Source organism: Pinus tabuliformis, chromosome 5_1 (genome assembly GCF_031772625.1).
Source record: "Pinus tabuliformis cultivar Carrire ecotype Pingquan chromosome 5_1, CPIR1, whole genome shotgun sequence".
Lineage (NCBI taxonomy): Eukaryota > Viridiplantae > Streptophyta > Pinopsida > Pinales > Pinaceae > Pinus > Pinus tabuliformis.
In genome coordinates this window covers 635,905,115-635,913,235 of record NC_142305.1, presented here as the reverse complement: position 1 = coordinate 635,913,235, position 8,121 = coordinate 635,905,115, and the positions used below count along the sequence as shown (strand labels likewise).

Below are 8,121 nucleotides of genomic sequence, written 5' to 3'. Positions count from 1 at the left end.
TTGCTCCATCTGTAATATCCATGTGGCGGGATCCTTGCCATCAAACTTCCTCATATCGATTTTTGGAATATGGTGAGTCTTCGATCCAACATTAGCATCTATGGAATCATGATTAACATTTCTTTTATTCTCATCATGAGTTTCCTTTAGTACCTTTCACCTTAGTGCCCATTTCTTGTAGCAACTTATTCATATTTATCTTCAATTCGTCCATGTCTGTCTTCAAATCTGTCTTCCAATCTGCCATGTATCTCTTCAAATCTGTGTTCGAATCATCCATCTTAGCTTCCATGCCCTTTATCTTAGATTCCACGCCATTTATCTTAGCTTCTGTTAGCTTTTGTGAGCGTGACATTTGTTGCACTTGTTCTTGTAATTTTGATATATCATGTAGCATTTCTTCCTCTTCTTCATGAGTCATGCTAGAGCTTTCAGGTTCCTTACTAGGTGTTTGCATTTTCTTTCCTCGGGGCATCAGTTACCGATAATAATGCTTTACTATGCCCTTTGAATTCCTTCAAACCAAGCTTATGCAAAAATTTAAAAAAAAAACTACACACCTTTTTTCACTTTGTAGAAGCCTAATATTGAATCTGATGTATCTCTGTAATTTTGGATCATTCCGTTCTAAAATTTTGACCTGTAGTAGCCTTCTGAGTCCTCTTTCCAATGCCACAAGTTTGACCCAAATTGGTTTCTCCAAGGAAGAGTTATGTGAAATCTCCCACAGTGACTTGCTTATAGACTAGTTCAGTAGAGAAAACTTGTACGACGTGCCACGAGTCATTGTTTCGACCTATGGATCTGAAAACTTCATACAAGAAACTACAATCCGTCCTCTTTCTGTACCTTCTTACGAAATTTCAATCCGATCCTCAGAGAGAAAGTTATGACTATTTTCCCCAGGTCACCTGTTTTGAATGTAATTCAGGAGTCTGCAAAAAGACCAACTTCCTCAGATCATATCTCCGAAAATATCGTGCAAAAAGCTCTGAAATTCGGACCCAAGGTTCAGCGCGATTTCTTCTCAAATGGGTTTTTTTTTCGACTTCTGAAACATCACAGAAAAAAAGTTATAGCGAAAATGCCACGATGACCTGTTTGGAGCAGTGAAACCCTAGAATCCAAAGCTCTGATACCAAATGTTATGAAACCAGCTCAAGAAAAGATAGAAAAGATAGATCAACGCCTTAGAATTCAGCCTCTTCGAGGGGGAAACCTCCTTTACATTACATAAATGAACAATTCTTGGATGATTCAAATGACAAAACCTCCTTTCTATATATAGGAGTCTAAGGAGTCACAATATAATCCAGCCGACCTAACAATAATAATATAAAGCCACAAAAATAACAATAGAGGGATTCTATGGGGCACAGAAATAACAATATGGGGATAATAGGGGCACAACAATATAAATAAGGGGTATAACTACAATAGTAATGGGTAATCACTAGTATTATAGGGACCCAACAATCTATGCAGGATGAACATAATCTACATGTTTATGACATTCATTCAACAACCACCATCATCTCAAATCTGCACCTGAGGGGTGTAGTAGCATGATCAAGTAAATCAATGATAGTAGGTGGGGCTGCTGGATCTAGTTTACCTAAGGGTACTGCACCAAACCAAGAACACATCAAGGGTGGTCTCTCCTACAAAAACATTCTACAAGGAGAACAAACAATTCCAGCAAAGACAACACAAATGCTCAACACTCCCAGTCCCTACATAGTAGAACAAGTGAATTATGTTCCAGAACTGAACATAGAAATTCCTGAAACAAATGATTTGTGTACAAACTTCACAATCGAAGCCATTATTTGCAGATTTAACAACTTCTGGCCAAAACCAATGGATCTTATCCATTGGATATTCCATAATTAGACACCAAACTGTGAACTTCATCTATGCTCTAAAAGGTTTTTCTTTGTAATGTTTTCATCATAAGAGGACATATATTTTGTACTAAAAGAAGGCCCATGGTTCTCAGGATCAACAATACTATTCATTACCCCATGGTTCTAGGATTTTTATGCAAATACCATGATTATATCAAGAATTCTAGTATGGGTAAGGCTTCACAATATTCCTCTACATTTTTGGTAGAACAAGTATTTGAATCCATCAGGAACATTTTAGGACACTACATAAATATAAACACATAAAGACTAGAGGAACAATCTACACTTTTTCTTGAATATGTGTAGAAGTGGACCTTAGCAAGGGCCTCCCAGATCGCATACAATTGATACACAAAAAGCAAAACTGGACTCAATTCCAAGATTTCAAGAACACAACATTTAGATGTAGAACATGCCGTCAAATAGGAAATCTACAAAACACATACCCTAAAGCCAAGAAGGAATCACGAAGAAAGAAGAAGATGGCTAAGCATCCCAAAGGATGGAAATTTCCCCCAAATGAACTAGATGAGGAAGAGGATGATGAGAAGACTCCCATTCCCACTCAAAACACTCAAGAGAAAGAGGAAAAGGAGGAACTAATACAAGAACAAATCAATCTACAGGTCACTTCAACACAACTAGCAAGGATAATTGAAACAACGGATACTAGCGACTTCAAACGACCACATGCATCAGAAGATTCTGATTAAGGCAAGGAAACTCCAAGAATAGAATAAGGACAACAAATCGCCATTGTATCTGCCTCACCATCTCAAGGAGAATGGCGAAAGGCAAAAAAGAAGAAATTGAGAAAATTTTAACTCTTTCTTCTCATGCTTGATTATATTGTATTGAACTCATGATCATTAGTCTTTGACTAGATGATGGAATTCTATCAAGCATCTGCTATATGTAATTTTGTTTGCACTGAGAAAATTACGATTTTTCCTTTGGAAAAAATAATAATTGAAACGTGTGGTCTCTCATATATATATATATATATATATATACTTATTATATATTAATTTCAAATAAAATAACGTGTCAATAGTAGATAATGCAGAAAAAAGAGAATATCTTAGAAGGCCGCGAAAAAAGAGGACTAACATATCATTTAAAAACCATGATTTGACTTATTTCTATTAGATTAAAATTTATTATCTAGAAATGTGTAATTCCCTACTTAATCTTATCATGCAAATTTTATTAGTGTTTAAATTACCTGAAAATATTGACTTATAATTATCAAGAAATATTGGTATATACTTACATTTGTGAAACTGTAATTTTATTTACTGATATAAATTTTATTATTGTTATTATTCAATTCCCAACTTGTCTTCTCAAATTTAATTTTGGATAGGATATGGTCTCCTTCCATTTATTCCAAATTAAATATTGATATCCCAAGGTGTCTTCTCAAAATCTACTTGGGAGAAGATATGGTCTTCTCCAATTAATTTCCAAATTAAATATTCATATCTTATCCCCAAAATGTCATCCCAAATCTACTTGAGCAAGATATGGTATGAAAAGTAAAGGATACTAAATGAAAGGATGAGGGGTAGTCATGACATTAATGATAGGTGGTTGAGGTGGATGGGAGGAAGAGACATAAAAGGGGAAAGATGATGAAAGGAGAAGGGGAATCCTTGGTCTTGGCTTTGTTTTGGAGGATTTTGTTTTGAGGGAGGAATGCAGAGAAAGAGAAGGGAGAGAATGGAGAGATAAAGAAGGGAGATCAAACTTGGATCTGGAGAGTGTTTGTTAAACTTGGACACACTACATCCAATTAGACTTGAGCTCGGAGGGCTAGGGAACCTGTGGAGGTTCCCTAGGCTAGGAATTAATTCGTAGTTGGTTGGGAGGCAAATCCAGTCAGGTAGTCAAGAGGAGCATCCCAATAGAGTCAGGAGCTCAGGAGAATCTCAACTAAGCTATTGGAATAGGTATTATCAGTCATTTATTTTATTTATGTAAATTATTACAAGTTATACATGTTGCACATAAATTGTTACAAGTTATACATGTTGTAAATTAAGTTAATTTATGTTCATGCTTATGATGTTTTATAAACTTGAATTTTTCATTGTTATGAAAATTAGTGAAATTATTTGAATGAGTGTAGTAGTACTTAGAGGACCTATAGTTTGGTCTTCACACGTGATATCAGAGCCTAGATTCAAAATATGGACCCAAACCCCACTAGACCCAAATCTTCGCTAAAAGAGTTTATAACCCTCATAATTACTTGTAAGCATTTTTATTATAAAAATTATGTGGAACTAATTTCATTTAAGACTAATTTAATTTTTTTTTTTTTCCATTTTACCGACAATTTATAACTTCTTTCATCACTACCATGTGTATCCTTAACTACATCACTCTTGATCTTAATAACTAGCTGCCACAGAACGTTGACATATCCTTTGCATGGGCCTTTGCTTCTTGCTTCTCTATGCTAAGCACTGCACATTCCCAATCTTCCACTTGATCCATTTGACTTTGCTTGATACTGCCTTATCAAGTGTGCAGACCTTCATTTTCTCACATAGCCCCTCCAAGAGTTCCACAACCCTCAGTTCACTAACTCTTTTTGGTAGACAAACACTACCAGCTGAATAAATATCAGTCCCATAAACAACTGAAAGGTACAACCACTCGTCCCTCTTAGATTTATATGGAAATTTGTGCCCATAAATGGTAAACAACTAGAAAGGAGAGGATTTAGACCTTTATTCCATCCACACCAGCAAAGAGGAAGTCGACCTAGCTCAAAAAAAAACACGCAAAGATGACTCAGTAGAACTCGTGTCTTCTAGCAATATAATACGACTAGCAACTAAGGGACAAACTCGACCGACAAACTCTGCCAACAACCTCTGTAAAATCAGCTCCCCAGGTACAACACTTCAACCAGCAAGGAGGATCCACTCAAATCTTAAAATGTGACACTCTTAGCCAGAATACAAGAGAATCTTGACCTCTATTTTCTAATATGAACTTGTCCAACCATAATAGAAGATTCAACCCCCTTCTTAGCAGATTTGACCCCTTTAATAAATGGTAGACTTATCTCTCAAAATATGGCTTGGAAAATAGACCCCATCTCAATGAAATTGAACCACACTTGGCTTGGTATCTCAACTTTTAATCAATCACTTTACCTTCACGTTGACCCCTCGAGTCCAAGCGATGTCACATATCCAAGTGATTTTTGGATTTTCATTAGTAAGTGCATCCTCCAGCTCCACAGCGACTGCTTTACAAGATGCACATTTATCATCTACAATGGCAATGGGGTGTGCAATGTAGATAAGAAGCATGAACAACATCTCCATTGACCTGGATCTACCCATATCTTTGCCCTGCAATCTACTTTTGCGCCGCTTGAAGCCCTTGAACAAACTTAACAAATTCAAGTGATTTTTAAACTATTTGCTACATAGACATGAATAACATCCTATAGCATTATAATTCCGCATTAGATTGTAGAATGACTAGTATGCCAATAAAGGAAGACTACCAGTTAAACAACAACAAAATAAAATGACATTTTAAATCAATCTTCTGTTGGAAAGCTCGTATTTTGGACCTAAACTAAGAAAGATAGATTCAGACTTTGATAAGAAAGATATATTTAGACATGGAAACTCGCTTGTTTAGTTCAAGTTCTAGAACATTAATTACAATGGAGTATTAAAATCATGAACTTGGTACAATTACATAGCCAATAAATATGATTTACAATGTTATAGCACAAGGCCAATGTTAATTTTTGACCCTTTTACAGTCCAAAATGCAGTTTTTCAGATTTGGTTTACAATTACAATAGGTAGTCTTGGTAGCATTATACATACTCAACTGAATTGTGCACATCTCTTTGACTGAAGATTTCACGAGGCCTCAGGTGGGAATGCATCAAATGATGCCTCCATCCAAATGATTTCCTTTCTAATTCAGAACATGGTGACTGTTATATAATACATAAAATGAAATTAGAGCCCCGATATGAAATAATAGGAATAACTTACAAATTTCCTTGTATAAGGGTAACAAAGTTACGTGTGAGAAATTAGAGGACACACTTGATATATGAAGCATGCACTAAGTAGTGATATTCATGACATTGCAATTAAATGATCATGCCATCCAAAGTACAAATTATCTGGATGTATTGATTTAAGACCTTGCAATCATCCCATAGTGTATATTACAACTTAAAGTGAATGCTGAAAATAAGTATCAAATGTATCAATTTTGAAAAGGTTGGAAAATTCCCTTTTGTGCATCATAAAACCACTTGCACATGAAGACAAGTTGAAATGCAGTAATCCCATGCCCTCCATAACCACCAATCCCCAAAGATGTAGGGACTTGGCCTGACCCACCATGCATACCTCCATGAGAAGAGAGACCCGGGTTCATAGAAGACGAATTCATTGGATGATTCATGGAACTACCAGGAATCCCACTAGGGTTTGGGTGGCCTCCGAGACCAGATAAAGCAGAATTTCCTAACCGTTGATGACTCAAACCCTAATGTGCAGATAGTCCTATTGGATTCAAACTCTGGTTAACCCCGGGCTTCAGATTCACAAAACCATGCCCCATACCACCATACTGCATTCCAGGGTTCGAAGGTATTACATTTCTGGGCTGATTTAAGCCATTGATATCAGACCCATTTGGTTCCCCAAGAACATTAATGCCATGGGGTTTCGGCTTCTGCGCTTTTCCGACCAACTTACACAACATCTGATGCCATCGATAGTCTTCATGGCTCCTCCAACACACGATTAGTTGCTCCCACTGACTTGAAAATAAAAATCGCAAAACCACTCAACCTACCCATCTTCTTATCAAACCCTAGTGGCCCCTCTTCGATCTCCCCATAATGAGAAAAAAAGGTTCAACAAGTGATTTGCTACCATTTCCATGGGAACATTCCCAACATAGATTTTCAAGGCAAAGACATTAGCCGCCAGTTGGGCAGGCTGCAATCCAGCAGAGTCCAAATGACTGACGGTCATGTTGCCATTGTTCTTCTTGCTGGGCTCCTTTAGGGCATTAAGAGCACCGTCCATGTGCTTGAAAGTAAAGAATTCGTAACCCTTACTCTTACCAGTGTTCTTGTCCATAATAATGATGCCTTCCTCCAGCTCCCCAAACTAGGAAAAGAGGCCTTGAGAGACTCTGTATTTGTATCCCAGCCAAGGCTACATATGAATAACTTTCTCTGCGCAGGATCCTTGTCTGCAATGGCGCACACCTACTCTAATACGTCTAGGTGTTGTGTCGCCGCCTCCTACAGAATATCCAATAGTTTCTCTTGAGTGAAGGGTTCCAACATTTTCTGAGCATCTTCCATGACTATATCGACCACGCCATCTTTAGAGAAATGGTAGTAAGCAGGCAAGCAACATGAAAAACCTATTCGAATGTGTGTTGTTGGAAGCATTTGAAACCCACACATTTCAATGGAATTTAATGGATGCCAGTGACGCGTGCCAATACACCATGCCATCTTCACACAACTTGCGAAATGTGAGAAAGCTAGCATTATGAACACCCTTCAAATCTGTAGGTCCTGAAAATTAGACACAGATATGACAAATGGCATCTTTATCTTGTGGAACTAATGCCTTTGGAAATACGCACCCTTACTTGTTTAATGAAGTATTTTAAATTTTTTTAATGTCATCCCATAAACTCTAGAAAGCCCTATTTATCACTTCTTACCAACCTCTAAAACCTCTCCCATGATCTTTGGTAACATTGGCATTAATACACTTTTGGCGTGGAGTACAGTATTGGGTTTTTGTCTGCAGGGTTTTGTGATCAGGGGAACCTAGTTGTGTGCAATTTTTTGGTAAGCAATGAAGTTTGGTAGTGGAGGACGAATGAAGGTCTTGGAAGAGTTATTGCAGTAGGTGGGAAGCTTTGGTGTTATCGATGGAGGCCTCCCCACGCAGTTAGAGTCCCATGGTGCTGATCTCAATGATCCTTTATGGAACGACAGGTGTTTGATTGAATCTCCTCATCTCATCCAGGAGGTAATTTTGCACTTATTGGGGTCTTTGATATAATGGGTTGCTTTAATTTTATACATTTTAAGTATAGTTGGGTGCACTTCTATGTCCAAACATGGTATAGCATTGAATGACACATCCCATGCATTACAATTTGAAATGTTCAATTTTTTCAA

General features: G+C 37.2%; 1 pseudogene; it reads right to left on the bottom strand.

Annotated features, from left to right (window-relative positions):
• Positions 1-6,167: 6,167 nt before the first annotated feature.
• Positions 6,168-7,440, bottom strand: LOC149166561 (UBP1-associated protein 2C-like; annotated as a pseudogene).
• Positions 7,441-8,121: the final 681 nt, after the last annotated feature.